Source organism: Euprymna scolopes, chromosome 26 (assembly GCF_053919585.1).
Source record: "Euprymna scolopes isolate OS-2025 chromosome 26, ASM5391958v1, whole genome shotgun sequence".
In the NCBI taxonomy this organism is placed as follows: Eukaryota; Metazoa; Mollusca; class Cephalopoda; order Sepiida; family Sepiolidae; genus Euprymna; species Euprymna scolopes.
Window position 1 is genome coordinate 109,980,742 of NC_136507.1, and position 15,308 is coordinate 109,996,049.

Sequence of the window (15,308 nt, forward strand, 5' to 3'; positions counted from 1 at the left end):
CCGATACAATCACAAGTTTTGTTTAAAATTTTTGATTCCAATACAATTACCGATTCCCATTCCGATGTTATTAAAATATTTAAGTATTAACTTATTTAAGTATTTAGTTATAAATTTGTTGAGGTCGGATTTCTGTAAATACCCGTGTAATTTGTGCATATGTTTTCCAGAAACGTAAAAATACACCTGTAAGTGAAGGGAACTATAAATATTAGTTTTGCGTGTAGTTCAAAATACATAATTATTATTTTATCATTAGTACAAGCAATGGAAAATTAAGTCTTAAAAACAAAAATTCTTTATGAATGTCTAAATATGTGATTATAGAGTTGTTATCTTTTTCCTATTACCGTAAAACCACACGTTAAATGAGCTGATATTTTCTCAAACATAAAAATACACTTGGGGGGGGGATTGTCTATAGATTTTGTTTTATTGGTAGTTTAAAAGCAAAATGTATTTACAATTTTAACATTATTACTAACGGTGGAAAATTTTGTTTTACACAAAATAAAAAAAGAATTAAAAGAATCGTTTTCGACATCGGAAAATGGGCATAAAAATTTTTCAGATTCCGATAGCCCAAAAAGTTTCGATTTTTCTGATTCCCGATTGCAATTCCGATTAATCGTCCCAACACTAGTGTGTACTAAAGTTAGTAATAATCCTTAAACAAATCGATGATAATGTGAGAGACGGCACTAAAAGCATGCCAACTATTTCCAAGTTTGTCGTTAAAAACTGAAAAATTACTGACATTTATTTTAATTAATGCCAATTTACTCCAACCCTAACCCAAACAAACCCAATTGATGGTGATTACCTCTGTGATTTCCGCTCCAAAATATTACATATTTTACAATATAAAAAGAAAATACGAATAAAAAAGGTAAAATAGTTGAATAATGGATGCAGTACCTTTTTTTCTTATTCTTACAAAAGAATCACCACTTATCAAGACCCAGAGGCCACTCGAGGATAAGCGTACTGCTTAGATCTTCCTGTCTTGCCTTGGCATGGTACAAAACTAACTTCGTAATCTAATAGGCGTCGCCATCTTTGCCTCCTTACTATGTATTCCTCATAGAAGAAACCGTTGTCAATCTATCTCCGTTCAATCGTTATTTTCCTAACAGGTGCGTAGTTGAGCTCCAATCAATGCCTCGCCCTGTAAAATATTCACAACAAAATCTCGTCTATCAACAACTGCCAATAATTTTCCTTTTCTCCCTCACTGTGTCTAAAACTAAACGAAACTTCCACGAGCAAAGTGCCTTTCCAAGAACCTGTCTGCGAAACAAAATATCGCGGGTTTACTTCCCAACTAACTGCAACATTGTCGTTTTCAAGTCGAATGTGAACAAATGTTTGTTAAAAATATATTATCATATTCTGGCAAACTTCTACCATCATTACTAATCAGCAAAGTGTTGTTTCACCGCTTTTCCGTCACTCATTAACTCTTATCCTCGAATGGCCATTAGGCTTTTATAAATAGTGACTCTTGGTAAAATAACGAATATAAAGTTTGTCATTCAATCCCGGACAACGCCGCGATTTCTTGGTAGTTTATTTTATACAGGTGGTTACGTAATATACATCAGTATGTCTCTCATTTTGTTTCGCGTTTCCTATATCTATCCATATCTTTGTACAAAATTGAATAATAATAATAATAATAATAATAATAATAATAATAATAATAATACGTTTTCTTTTCGGCTAAGCTTAGCGCCACCAGCGACGAACCACCCACCTTATCGAAACGACGTGCGTGAGCTTTTCCGCCTCTGCCATAGTCTATCGATACCTTCCTCATAGTTTCCATGGCAACACTGGATTTTCGGACAGCGATCGATGAAATCTGATCCGCACACATTCACATCTGCTTCTGATTATTCGAACGAACTTTGATGTGAAGCTAACTTCAACCCGTTGTTGCAAGAAAAAAAAAAGATGCTCTCTATTTTTCGTTCCTTTCTCGCTGACATTTGACATGAGCGCCATTTTGAAGGTTTCTCTTCTTTATTCCTTTCCGTCTGTTTTCTTTTTTTTTTTTTTTTTTTTTTTGCAGCCTCGGGTAATAAGAACAAAAGATTGATATTGCGCAATTTTCAGAATACATGTCAGTCTTTATTTCACAAAAATGCCTCTCCATCATTTTCAACCTTCCCCCTAACCGTCAAACAAACGACAAACCGAGGCACGAGAGTTCAGAATTTGATTTTTGTTGTCGCCAGAAACAGAAAATCACAGTGCGCAGTTTTCTTATCCTAAAATTTTGGAAGTATTGGCATCCAAAACAGTGCACACATATATGGCATAATCATGTTGACACACCGGTTCTCGCCATATCACCGAAGTTAAGCAACGTCGAGCCTGGCCAGTATCAGATGGGTGACCATTTGGGAAGGCGATTCGCTGTATGTACCACGAGGTAAAAATACCGGGTTGGAAACTGGCGCGGTCTCTCGGGGGTAGATGGGCTTCTCTTAAGCCGTGGTAGGCAGCCCATCCCGATAAAAATTAAAAAAAAAAAACCCTTGGTAGCCCCGGCGAAGCATCAAGTATTCAGCTACGGACAAGATTTGAATTACGCTATCAACTCGTTTAGTGAGTTCGATCTCGGCTGCGGTCGCATGTTACGTTTTTTAAAACATTGCAAAAAAATGTTACTTGCTATGAATTGGTTTAGTTTGGTCGTTTTGTTTTACAATATATGAACACATTTCGTGTCATTTAATGTCAAATTCAGTAAATTTGGAAAGCAGGTTTTTATTATTCAAGTTGTTAATATCTTCAAATGTTTATTCATCGTGTTTGCTTGGTTGTTTTGCTTTATGGCATCCCAACCTTTTCAGGTTCAATCATTTTGGTAAAATCTAAACATTATAAGTAATAAAAAGCAATTTGACTAAAAAATATATTAAAAAAATCCTAGGTATCGACACATTTCCAAGAATAAAACATCGACGGATAACGTTTAAAATAAATTAGTAGTTATATATAAAACGAAGAAAACGAAAGCGGAGAAAAGGATAAAGCGGCAAAACAAAAATCACCGAATATCTATTATATCGATAAAAGTGAGAATGTGTGTGAGGGCACTTCTCAACTTATATACTCAATGGTTTTTTATCTACAGATGTGAAAGTTAGTATATAGAGTATTCAGATATTATATTAAGAATAAGTATGATTTGAAAAACTTTATAAAGAACGTGCCAAGCTGGCCTAATTATTATCGTATTTGGTTAAATGTCTTTAGGTTTTCGTTTCGATCTTAGCTAGAGTATAATTGTTTTACAAGAAGTGATCTGCTTTTATAAAAACAATACTCGCGTACACATGTCTCAGTTTCTGTATGAATTAAAATATAATATTTATGCGTATTTTACGATCAGGCAACGCCAGGCGGTCCGCTAGTAAGTACTACAATATATAAGCCTTTATACTCCGTTTGTATAACCTAAATGCTCTGGTTTCTTTGTCATATGTTATTATATATTATTGTTATATCGTTATATATCTTATGTATATCTGTGTAAACCTCGAAGGAGTGCTTACTAAATATGAGGATAGACCTATGGACTTCAAGCTGAATTCACTATAAATTTTTACGTAGTAAAAAACGTACAACTTATGAAAAAGTAACAAGCGGATAGGGGCGGGTAATATAACTATACGTGTGGGGATTGATAAAAAGAATTGTGTATTGAATGAGTTCATTCCTATTTCTATTTTAGATGTATCATTTGGTGGCAGTGTACATATATATGTCTGTATTTTGTGTAAATATGTATGTATATGGGTATTTATGTATGTATGTGTGTATGTATGTGTATGTATATATGTGTGCATATGTCTATATGTATGTATATGTATGCGTATATATATATATATATATGTATATATCAAAATAGGCTGTCTCGTATACGATGATTATAATAATGTACATTACAAGAATGTATGGGTGTCTGGGTATATATGTATGTATGTATGTATGTTATGTATGTATATATACGCCCGAGTAAACTATAATAATACGCTGTTTCATATAAAAGGGTTACCACACTACGGAAGTTAAAAGGCACCTTATTATTAAAAAAGATTTTTGTATTTGTGCATGTATTGCTGTGTTTTTATAGGTTGTGAGTGAGCGGGTATCTGTGTGTTCATGTGTGTATATATATATATGTAAATGTATACGTAAGTCTATATTGATATCTATATGTATATGTGTCTCGTATATATCTGTGGAGATTTGGGGACACGTACTGCGGATATTCTGACTGTGTGTATATATTGTGTGTATGCTGGTATGCGTGTGCATGTATATGTATGTATGTATATATATATGTATATATGTGTATGTGTGTATGTGCGTGTATGTATATATATATATATATATATATATATATATATATATATATATATATATATATATATATTATCGAGGCGTGTATCCGGTTAGGGTCCACAGGTTTTTAAATTCCCAATCGACAGTTTTATTATTGTTATTATTATTGATATTGTTGGTGTTATTAATATTATCAATATCATAGAAATTAGTATTATTAGGATTGTTAGTGGGATTAATATTATTAATGTTGGTATAATAACAGTCATTAAATATTATATCCAAGTGTGTGCATGGATGTATGTGTTTGAGGGTGCGTGCATTGATATAACTGCGTATGTGAGTATAAATATAAACATGTTATAACTGTATGTGAGCATTATGTATCTATGTATGTGTATGTGTGTATATGTGTGTATATATAAATGGGTGTGTCAAAGTGTAGGTGTTTATACGTGCATTTATATATGTGTATGCATGATGAGGTTGATAACTTCCGGGGTTTTATGTTTATTTTTATTTTTTATTTTTTATCTTTAGTTGTTGATTTGTTTATTTATTTTTTATTTTATTTTATTTATTTATGTAACTTATTTTAATTTATTTTAATATTTATTTTATTCTTGTGTGTCGTTATAGTTATTGTCTGTTTTCAGTGCGTGGGTTTGAGTAAAATACAGCGAACAGTGTATATCCACTCCTGAGTATAGGTATAAGCGTATGTTTGCTTCTAGTGTGTGTGTGTGTGTGTGTGTTTGTGTGTGTGTGTGTGTGTGTGTGTGTGTGTGTGTGTGTGTGTGTGTGTGTGTGTGTGTGTGTGTGTGTGTGTGTGGATTGAAAGACACCGGTTAGTACTCAATAGCCATGAGGAATGTTTTTAATTGACTGACCGCGAGACAAAAATACTAAATTCTCAAGTACCTTATGCCGTAAAATCAAAAGATTCGATAGATAAACTTAAAAAGGGAATATAAAAAAAAGAAAAAAAGGGAAGTAAAAAAGAAGAGGTTTATTATCTTCAAAGACTTCACTTATCCTCTCCCCGCTCATAACCCCTACCCATGTTACATTCTAACTTTGTAAACGAAATAAGAAAATGTGTTTGTTTGAAATATGTTATCGACGATAATTCCTGGCCTGAAGACGTAATCCCTCAACGCGGGTGATTACAGAAACATGCATGCACATATGTAGCCATCAATGTTTGTATAAATAAATTTAATAAATCTGCTCTGTTCACTCATTGAGCACTCTTTGGTAGACACATGTTGTTTCATTGGATGAACCTCTAGGAAACTAAACTCTACTGGCTATATATATATATATATATATATATATATATATATATATATATATATATATATATATATATATATATATATAATTTAAAGGAGATTAGAATAATAGTCTAAAGAGCTAAGTGTATTTTAATGTAATAGTGAAATTACTAGTTTAATTAAAATACAGGAAATGCTCGTTGTAATTTAGATATATAATAAGCTCGATAGTTAAATGTTTTTTAAAACTTTTAAATTATAGATCACATTACTTAATATATATATATATATATATATATATATATATATATATATATATACATACATAAAGGCTCCTTCAGTCTTTGACAGATTATGAATACCAACGTAGGGGTGTCTCCGCGTGAAATTTTATGGCAGGAGGTGCAAAATCCCCAACCATACCTCTCATGAGTTGACATTGTTAAATACCACTGGCAAGTGAAGTGTATGTACAGGACGGCTGCAAACAAATGCCGAGATGAGCTGAAAGCACATACAGCGCCTAGAATTCCCAAATGGTCAGCCATCTGGTACTAGCCAGGCTCAACGTTGCTTAACTTCGGTGATCTGACAAGAACCAGTGTGCCAACGGGATTGCGCCGTATATATATAGAAACGCGGAATATTCAGTGTAGCTCAATCGCCATATATATTTTATAAATTACTAACTAGCTCTACCTACGTCTGAGCACTTTTGAAGTAAATACTTAAAGTTTACGCATAAATTTATAGTTTCGTATATTAATTTTATGTGAGTAAATTAAGTAGTTATACTAACATACATACATATATATATATATATATATATATATAGTGCAAAAATTTGTTGAAAATTCAAAGACTTACGTTTTTATTTTTATAACCTTCGTTTATTTCCTGGATTTTTTCCATTACAGCTGTTTCATTGATGAGTTGGCAATTTTACGATTTATGTTCCCATAAAAATATCTTGTCCCCACCAACTTCTTCAGATGTTTATCCATTAGATTTTTATGCTTCCTCACTTCCTCCATCTTTTGATGTTATGTATAACACCAAAAGATGGAGGAAGTGAGGAAGCGTGTTATGCATAACACCAAAAGATGGAGGAAGTGAGGAAGCATGGCTGTGGAAATCCTTTTACCCGAATACGATGTTCATATATATATATATATATATATATATATATATATATATATATATATATATATATATATATATATATACGGCACAATCGCGTTGACACACTGGTTCTTGTCAGATCACCGAAGTTAAGCAACGTTGAGCCTAGTTAGTACCAGATTGGTGGCCATGTAGGAATTCTAGGCGCTGTATATATATATATATATATATATATATCATCGATTATGCGTACGACTTTTAGAAGACGAACCATTAAAAGATACATCTGCCTCACTTAAAAAATGCTAGGTTTATTTTTGGTGTCTTTAAACAAAAAAAAACATCCAATATTTTTGCTGATGAGGAGACTTAGTTTCAAAAAATTATATAATAAAATGATTGTCCAAGACTTACTGTCTATCACAATAAAAACATCGTTTCCGAAACGATCGTACAATTTATTGATTTTGTTTTGTTCTTCCTTATGAAACAGATTTTTAATTTTTAATCTTTATTATAAGTTATCAATCATCTTTATATATATATATATATATATATATATATATATATATACAGTCATCAATATACACTATAGATAGATAGATAGATAGATAGATAGATTTTTAAATCTACTGAACCTTCTTATGCAATCATAATTAGCTATATATGTGACTACATGTTTCTATAGTGATCTCTAATAGGAAATCTTACGTCATCAAGATATCAAATCGAAAGTAAGAAAATCACGAAAATTAAAAAATAAATCAACTAAAATAGTAGTATACATTGGCTGTGCATCACCACTTGTCTCTGCTTAAAAAAACGTGTCTCACCTAATAGGTTTCGTTCTGTCTACTGAGCTCCAATCCATGTGCTATCGTCACACTGTTGCATCGCTGTGTTTGTTTAACAGGAACTTTTAGGTAATGTACTCCGATAAACTTGTTGCACTTGTAAAAATTGTCAACAAACCCGACTAGCAGCAATAACCTATCCGTTGACTGTCTTCGGCTGACGGAAAACGTTCGACTCTAAATGCTTCCTTTCCTCGAATTGCTGGACATTATAATTTCTTCATTTCTAGTTTTTGTGACTGTACCAACAGGCAGAGATTGAAATGTAATTTGAACAACCACCTTGCTGCACAACTCCCAACTTAAGGTGCCACGTTTTACATAGCTCTTTACTTCTCAATTAAAAAAACAAATCAGAACTGAATTTGAACGTGGAATTTCTGACGCCCACGTTTCAAATTTAGGGTTTTTATTTTTACAGATGTCATCTCTCGAAGTTGGTGTAAACTTGCGTTTGAATTCGAAGCTAACTCCATTTTTACTTATTGATGTGCTTCAAATTATATTACGATTAATTGCAAGTTGTTTGCTTTTCTATCTAAAATATCACCAATACTGTTTGTCCTCGTCCCAAAACATGGAAGATAAAACAGAGTAGTCAGGATGTATTTGAAACTATTTGGAAAGGACAGAAAATAGCGTTATATCTTGACTAATAATTGTCAAATTCTTAAACTTTAAAGTGAATCTCTTAAATGTTATATATATACATACACATATATATATATATATATATATATATATATATATATATATATATATATATATATATATATGTGTATATGTATATATATATATATATATATATTATCGTGGCTGCTACGAACATTCGAAAATGAACCCTTTACTTGCCAAACGCATATGACACGTACACAAATCCTTTCTCTTTCTCTCTCCCTTCTCTCCTCTCTCTCTCTCTCTCTTTCATCTATTTCATATACTCCAGTGTCTAGCTAAACAACTAAAAACAACAAATCTTAAAACTAAAAATTGAAATTCCTTCCACTCCTCTCTTTACCCCTCCGTATATCACTATATCTCCACCCACGCCTAGCTGAATTTGCTAACCTCCCCCAAATACACTATAATCTAATGTATTTAAACTTCAAACCTTAACTATCGTCGATCTCCGCCCCCTCCCTTTATTATATCCTTCCTCCTTTTTTTTTTCTCGTATTTCCTCTAAAATCGTTCTTCCAAATAATAATAGCCATTTCTGTAAGGTCTGACGAGGCTGCTGAATCGTAGATATGGTCCAGCAACCGAAACATGTGTAACTAAACGGATAAAACGGTAATAAAAAATAAAACGCATATATATATATATATATATATATATATATATATATATATATATTGTTCTCCTGCAAAAATACAGATTTTATATAAGATTATTATCATGCTATATATATACATATATATATATATATATATATATATATATATATATATATATATATATATATATATAGCACGATATTAATCTTGGTCAGTCTAAATACTATTTTTTCCAGAGGTCAGTGCATATCACCGGTCTTTCTCTCGGGCGCTTCCCGTCGATTTTCAATTTAAAAGCGAGTTTGCGATGATGTCGTCATTATCTTCACATATGTCCAGGTCATCTTGCTATCGATCGAAACGATGCTAACAACTTACGATATCATAATAACAGATGTGTTCGAAAGGTGTAATTCTCGAGTTCCAACGGAGAATTTTGGCTTTTATAAGGGCAAATTTTCAACTAGCCTTTTTCGTTGTCTGGAAGCCATCGGAACTGTACAATACAATGCGTTTCACAATAGTCGTTTAGATTCTTAATTTTAACTAGTCGTTGATCTTACAGTCATAGAACATGCCGGTGGTATTACACCCATTCTGACACTTTGCATTGATGAGAGCAGCGACTCTGGTAATTTTTATTGATAAGCGAAAAGATTGAATTTTATACTGATTTTAAATCGTTTTTCATTCGAACTCACCATATATATATATATATATATATATATATATATATATATATATATATATATATATATATATATATATCAGGTAAAAATTATTCAAGAATGCTAATTAATGAATTTAACGAGATTATTAAGAGATTATTAAAGATATATTTTTATTAATATAAACAAATTTACATGTGTATTTATATGTGTATGTATATTTATGCATGTATATACACAATTACCCACCCTTTTAGCCTACCCTATAGCTGAAACATTCATGACACTACCCCCACTACACGCTTTTAATAATGCTACACCATCCCATCCTCTTCTAAAACTCATTCATGACTCAACCCTGTATATCCCTACATATATACTATACATATAACGTTTTAAAATAATAATAAATAAATAAAACTAAATATCAAAATCAAAATTAGAATCATAATGATATAAAGCAAATAATTAGTAGTAAGTGAATGTAGATAAATAAATAGGAATAAATACATTATAAGTATATAAATGAAACATAAAACCAAGTCAAGGCAACACACAAGCCAAGACTAAGAACAACAACAACAACAACAACAATACAGAGTATTATTAAATATACTTAATTCTAAAAAGAGAGAAAACTGAATAATATATAACAAAACTAAATAAATTAATATAAAATAAAGATAAAACAAGAACGAAAAGAGGGGAAGGAGAAGAAAATGGAAAAAGAAAAAGAAATATCAAATAAGTGAAGAGAAAATGAAAAAATAATAATAATATAGAAACAAAATAAGAGAAAAATACAATATGTGTGTAAGTATGGGTGTGTGTATACATTTGCGTGCATATATATATATACATATATATATATGTATATATATAACTACTTCATTTACTCACATAAACCTAATATACGAAAGTATAGATTTATGCGTAAACTTTAAGTATTTACTTCAAAAGTGCTCAATACGTAGGTAGAGCTAGTTAGTAAATATAGTAATATAAAAGGCATTCCCATTGGCTGATAGGAAGGGGCGCGGTGGATACTAGAAAGCTGATTGGCTAACTAGAAATCCTCAACATATATAAAAACAAGAAGCAACCACAGAATTCGCGCATAAGCCTGACGAATCCTATAGTGGATGAAACGCAGAATATTCAGTGTAGCTTAATCGCCATATATATTTTATAAATTACTATATATATATATATATATATATATATATATATAAATTAAATTTAGCTTACGTAATTTCAGTTGTGTTTCAGTGGTTGTACTCTATCGGAGTTTAGAAATAATTGTAAAAAATTAAATTCGGGCAACAGGTAGATAAGGAAGACAAACCAGAAATCAAAAATAAAAAAAGGGGCGGTGTTACATGTCATGCTTTCAAATCTTCCTTCCAATTATGTCATTCGGCCTGTGAACAGTCTGCAAGTTTATTAACATGATTAGTTTTCAAAGAGAGAGAGAGAGACAGACAGACAGACAGACAGACAGACAGAGAGAGAGGGGGGTTAATAACTATTAAACGCGTCATTCTTACTTTAAATGAAGACGTTAATGGCCTTGTTTTACTTATATTTTTCTTATTTCATCTTCACTCTTATTTTATTTATTTATTTTAAAGTTATTAATAATATTCCTTACATGTAAACTAGGTTTCATTTTGTTCTCCTGCAAAAATACAGATTTTATATAAGATTAACTAATCTTAATAATACAGAATATATTTTTAAAAAATTTTCAGATTTGGTGAGGAAAAATCAAGTCAACCAAAAATATATCAAGATAAGATTCATAAGTTAAAATAAAATAAAAAATAAAATCGATTTTCGAACGAGATAGTACCAAATCTTATAAGTAAGTTCGTTTCACGAAAACTATTTTCTACCTCTCCTCCCATCTCTTCACCTGTCTCCTCTTCTTCTTCTTCTTCTTCTTCTTCTTCTTCTTCTTCTTCTTCTTTTTCTCTCTCTCTCTCTCTTTCTCTCTCTCTCTATCTCTATCTCTCCTTCTATCTTTGATCAAGAAATCCAAAATAGAGGCCTAAAAAATATCGATTCTTCCAATGCACGCTTCTTTCATTGATTTAATAAATGGCTTCGAATTGCGATCGAAGTTTCATTCCTATTAATTATTCAAGATATCAGGTTATTGTCTTTAAAATAGACACGAAAATGAAAAATACTATCACCGGTGTAAAACAAAAATCGTTATCTACATTTCTTTATGACTATTCTTCGCTTCCATTCTCTTCTTTATAAAATGAAGACGGCTTAAAAAAAAAAAACATAGAACCGCAAAAAAAATGTTAAATTAGCGTGGGTGTTTCAATTGTCTTGCATTCAGTGGTGACAATCAATTCGGATCCTTTATGGGTGTAAGTGTTCACTTATGGGTTGTCGAGTCGATTCTGGTTGTGTATCGTTCTACGAATAGGGATGGCAGTTAAGTAATTGGATCAAGTCCTCAAATTAGAACATTCTTAAATAAACAACCCCAAGTACTGTCAAAAGTCACGCACACACACACACACACATACATACATACATACATACATACCTTCACACACATACATACATACATACATACATACCTTCACACACATATGGCATGAGGGTCTCCTCAGTAAAATCAGATCATACGGTATCACTGGTAGAATACTTAACATAATTAAATCCTTCTTAGATAAGAGAAAAATCCAGGTAGTCCTCGACGGTCGCACATCTAAACAATATGATATAAATGCAGGAGTGCCCCAGGGTTCTATCCTTGGACCTCTATTGTTCCTGATATTCATAAATGACCTCCCCGACAACATTGCCTCTGAGATGGGTATATATGCTGATGACACTACACTCTATGGCAGACACGACAGGAAGACGAATGAACACATTTCTAAAGAAATGGCAGAAACACTAGAGGAAGACCTCCAATCTGTAGTGGAATGGGGACAAAAGTGGTTGGTCGCGTTCAATGCTGCCAAGACTAAACTAGTTTCATTCAATAATTACAAGAAACCCTCTCTACCACCCATAGCAATGGCCAACGACTCTTTATCTGAGAGTCCATCTTTCAAACTCCTTGGCCTAACGTTCACAGGAAACATGAGTTGGAACAATTATATTGAAGGCATTGCCAGGGCCGCTGCAAGAAAGGTAGGCTCTCTCTACCGTGCTAGAAAACTACTAACACCCGAAAGTATCCTGTACCTCTATAAGGCCACCATTCGCCCATGTATGGAGTATTGCTGCCACATCTTGGCTGGTGCATCTGCTACTAGTCTCTCGCTCCTTGACAAGGTTCAAAAGAGAGTCGCAAACCTGATAGGCCCTGAACTGGCATCTAAGCTTCAGCCTCTGTCCCATCGACGAAATGTTGCATCCCTCTGCCTTTTCTACAAGTATTTTAGTGGTGAATGCTCTGACGAACTGCAATCACTTGTGCCCCCACGACGCGAGCACTCTCGACAAACCCGACAGGCTACTAAATCCCACCTCCACACTGTAGAGATCCCTAGATGTAAAAGATCTTTTTACTCCAATAGTTTGTTCCCCAGAACCGCAAGACTCTGGAATTCCATTCCAGGTCCCTGCTTCCCCAACAGTACTGACGTGCAGAAGTTCAAGTGTAACGTGAACCGACACCTAGCTGCCCAAATCCCTACATAGTACCCCAGTAGTTGTTGCCCCTGATAGTAGCCCCCTACACCAAAGTGGCAATTTGCCTTGTTTGGGGTGAAAATGTAATTAAAATATATATATATATATATATATATATATATATATATATATATATATATATATATATATATATATGTGTGTGTGTGTGTGTGTGTGTGTGTCTGTGTACGGTGGTTTCAGTACAGACGGACAAACAAGTAGATAACACATTCTAATAATATTGTAGTTTCTACAAAAACAGAATAATTTAAATTGAAAATAATATATAATAATTAATAAACAGAGAAAATTAATTTAAGGGGGTAAATTACATTAAATAGAATGAATGAAAGGAAAAATTATAAATACTAAAGTACGGCGGAAAGATGAAAAATAAATAAAAATATGGAGACTGGCCAACAACGAGAATTGCACCGTCGAAATGAAAGATATAATTTTGACTGTTTTTGACATGAAAAGAGTGTGGTTGAATATGGTATATTTTCTCCATAGTATTGTCTGAAGAGTTTGGAACATTAAAACATGCAGTGATAACATATTTTTAATGTTTGTTAAAGATTGTCAACGAAACAGATCTGTAACATATACTCTCATGAGAAAATAACGTGTGTTTTAAAAAATTGTGAATTGAACTTTAATATATATATATATATATATATATATATATATATATATATATATATAGATAGATAGATAGATAGATATAGTAATTTATAAAATATATATGGCGATTAAGCTACACTGAATATTCCGCGTTTCACCCACTCTAGAATTCCTCAGGCTGAAGAATCCTAGAGTGGATGAAATGCCGAATATTCAGTGTAGCTTAATCGCCATATATATTTTATAAATTATTAACTAGCTCTACCTACGTATTGAGCACTTTTGAAGTAAATACTTTAAGTTTACGCATAAATTTATACTTTTGTATATTAATTTCATGTGAGTAAATGAAGTATATATATATATATATATATATATATATATATATATATATATATATATATATAAGGGTGTAACTTATTAATCTATGGGCGCGTGTTATATATGTTTATATTCATATGTATATATTTATATATATATATGTATGTGTGTGTGTGTGTGTGTGTGTGTGTGTGTGTGTGTGTGTGTGTGATGTGTGTGTGTGTGTGTGTGTGTGATGTGTGTGTGTGTGTGTGTGTGTGTGTGTGTGTGTGTGTGCATCCCTTGGATTTAGGATTACTAGAATACAAGAAACACCACTTCCTAAAATGCAAATATTAAATAGCACTTTTTGCTTGATAAGACATTTGTATTTTTCGATTTCCTATTTTAGTTGAATTGGTGTATGTAAGTTCCGTGTTTTATTTTTTTACTTTTTATATTATTATTATTATTATTATTATTATTATTATTATTATTATTATTATTGTATTTTCGAAGGCATGATTATACCGATTGGGCGGACTCTAAAATGTCTGCTTATTGCTTCGAAAACTGGGATCCACAGAACACAACAAATTCGTGGATTATATTTTACCACAAAAACAAGCGACTTTATCTGAAACCGTAAAACTCTTAACTAAACTGTTTAGCCCCAAAACGTCATTATTTTACACAAGTTAGAAATGCCTAAATTTAACCAAAAATAATGACGAGGACTTTTTGACATTTTTTTTTCAATAGTCCACCAACATTGTTACGATTTTAAAGTAGCCGAATTGAGTGCTGACGATTTCAAATGATTGATATTTGTGCAAGGATTGGTATAGGTAAAAATCTCTAAAAAACGACACAGAGTTTGTACTAAATACGAAAGTGATATGTTTCTTTCGCGTCTTACGTGCAATTGGTCAATTTCAGTTTCAGAGAACCCTGACATTCATTTTGTTGAGAAGCAATTCGCTCAAAATCCCGAAAAAGAATATTTACACATATTAAATGCTTTCTCAACTTAAAGTGAAGCAGAGATCTACCCACATTCCGCTGATCACTGTTGAGCTCGCCGTACATCACTTGCTGTTGTATCCGGTTGTCTTCCATACGCAACGTAGCTGAGATTGCATCAAAAAGCTTTCAATTCCG

The 15,308-nt window shown here is 32.2% G+C and overlaps 2 pseudogenes; one reads left to right on the plus strand and one right to left on the minus strand.

Moving 5' to 3' along the window:
* Window positions 1-6,147: 6,147 nt before the first annotated feature.
* Window positions 6,148-6,264, minus strand: LOC145248420 (5S ribosomal RNA; annotated as a pseudogene).
* Window positions 6,265-6,857: 593 nt separating this feature from the next.
* LOC145248383 (5S ribosomal RNA) lies at window positions 6,858-6,974 on the plus strand (annotated as a pseudogene).
* Window positions 6,975-15,308: the final 8,334 nt, after the last annotated feature.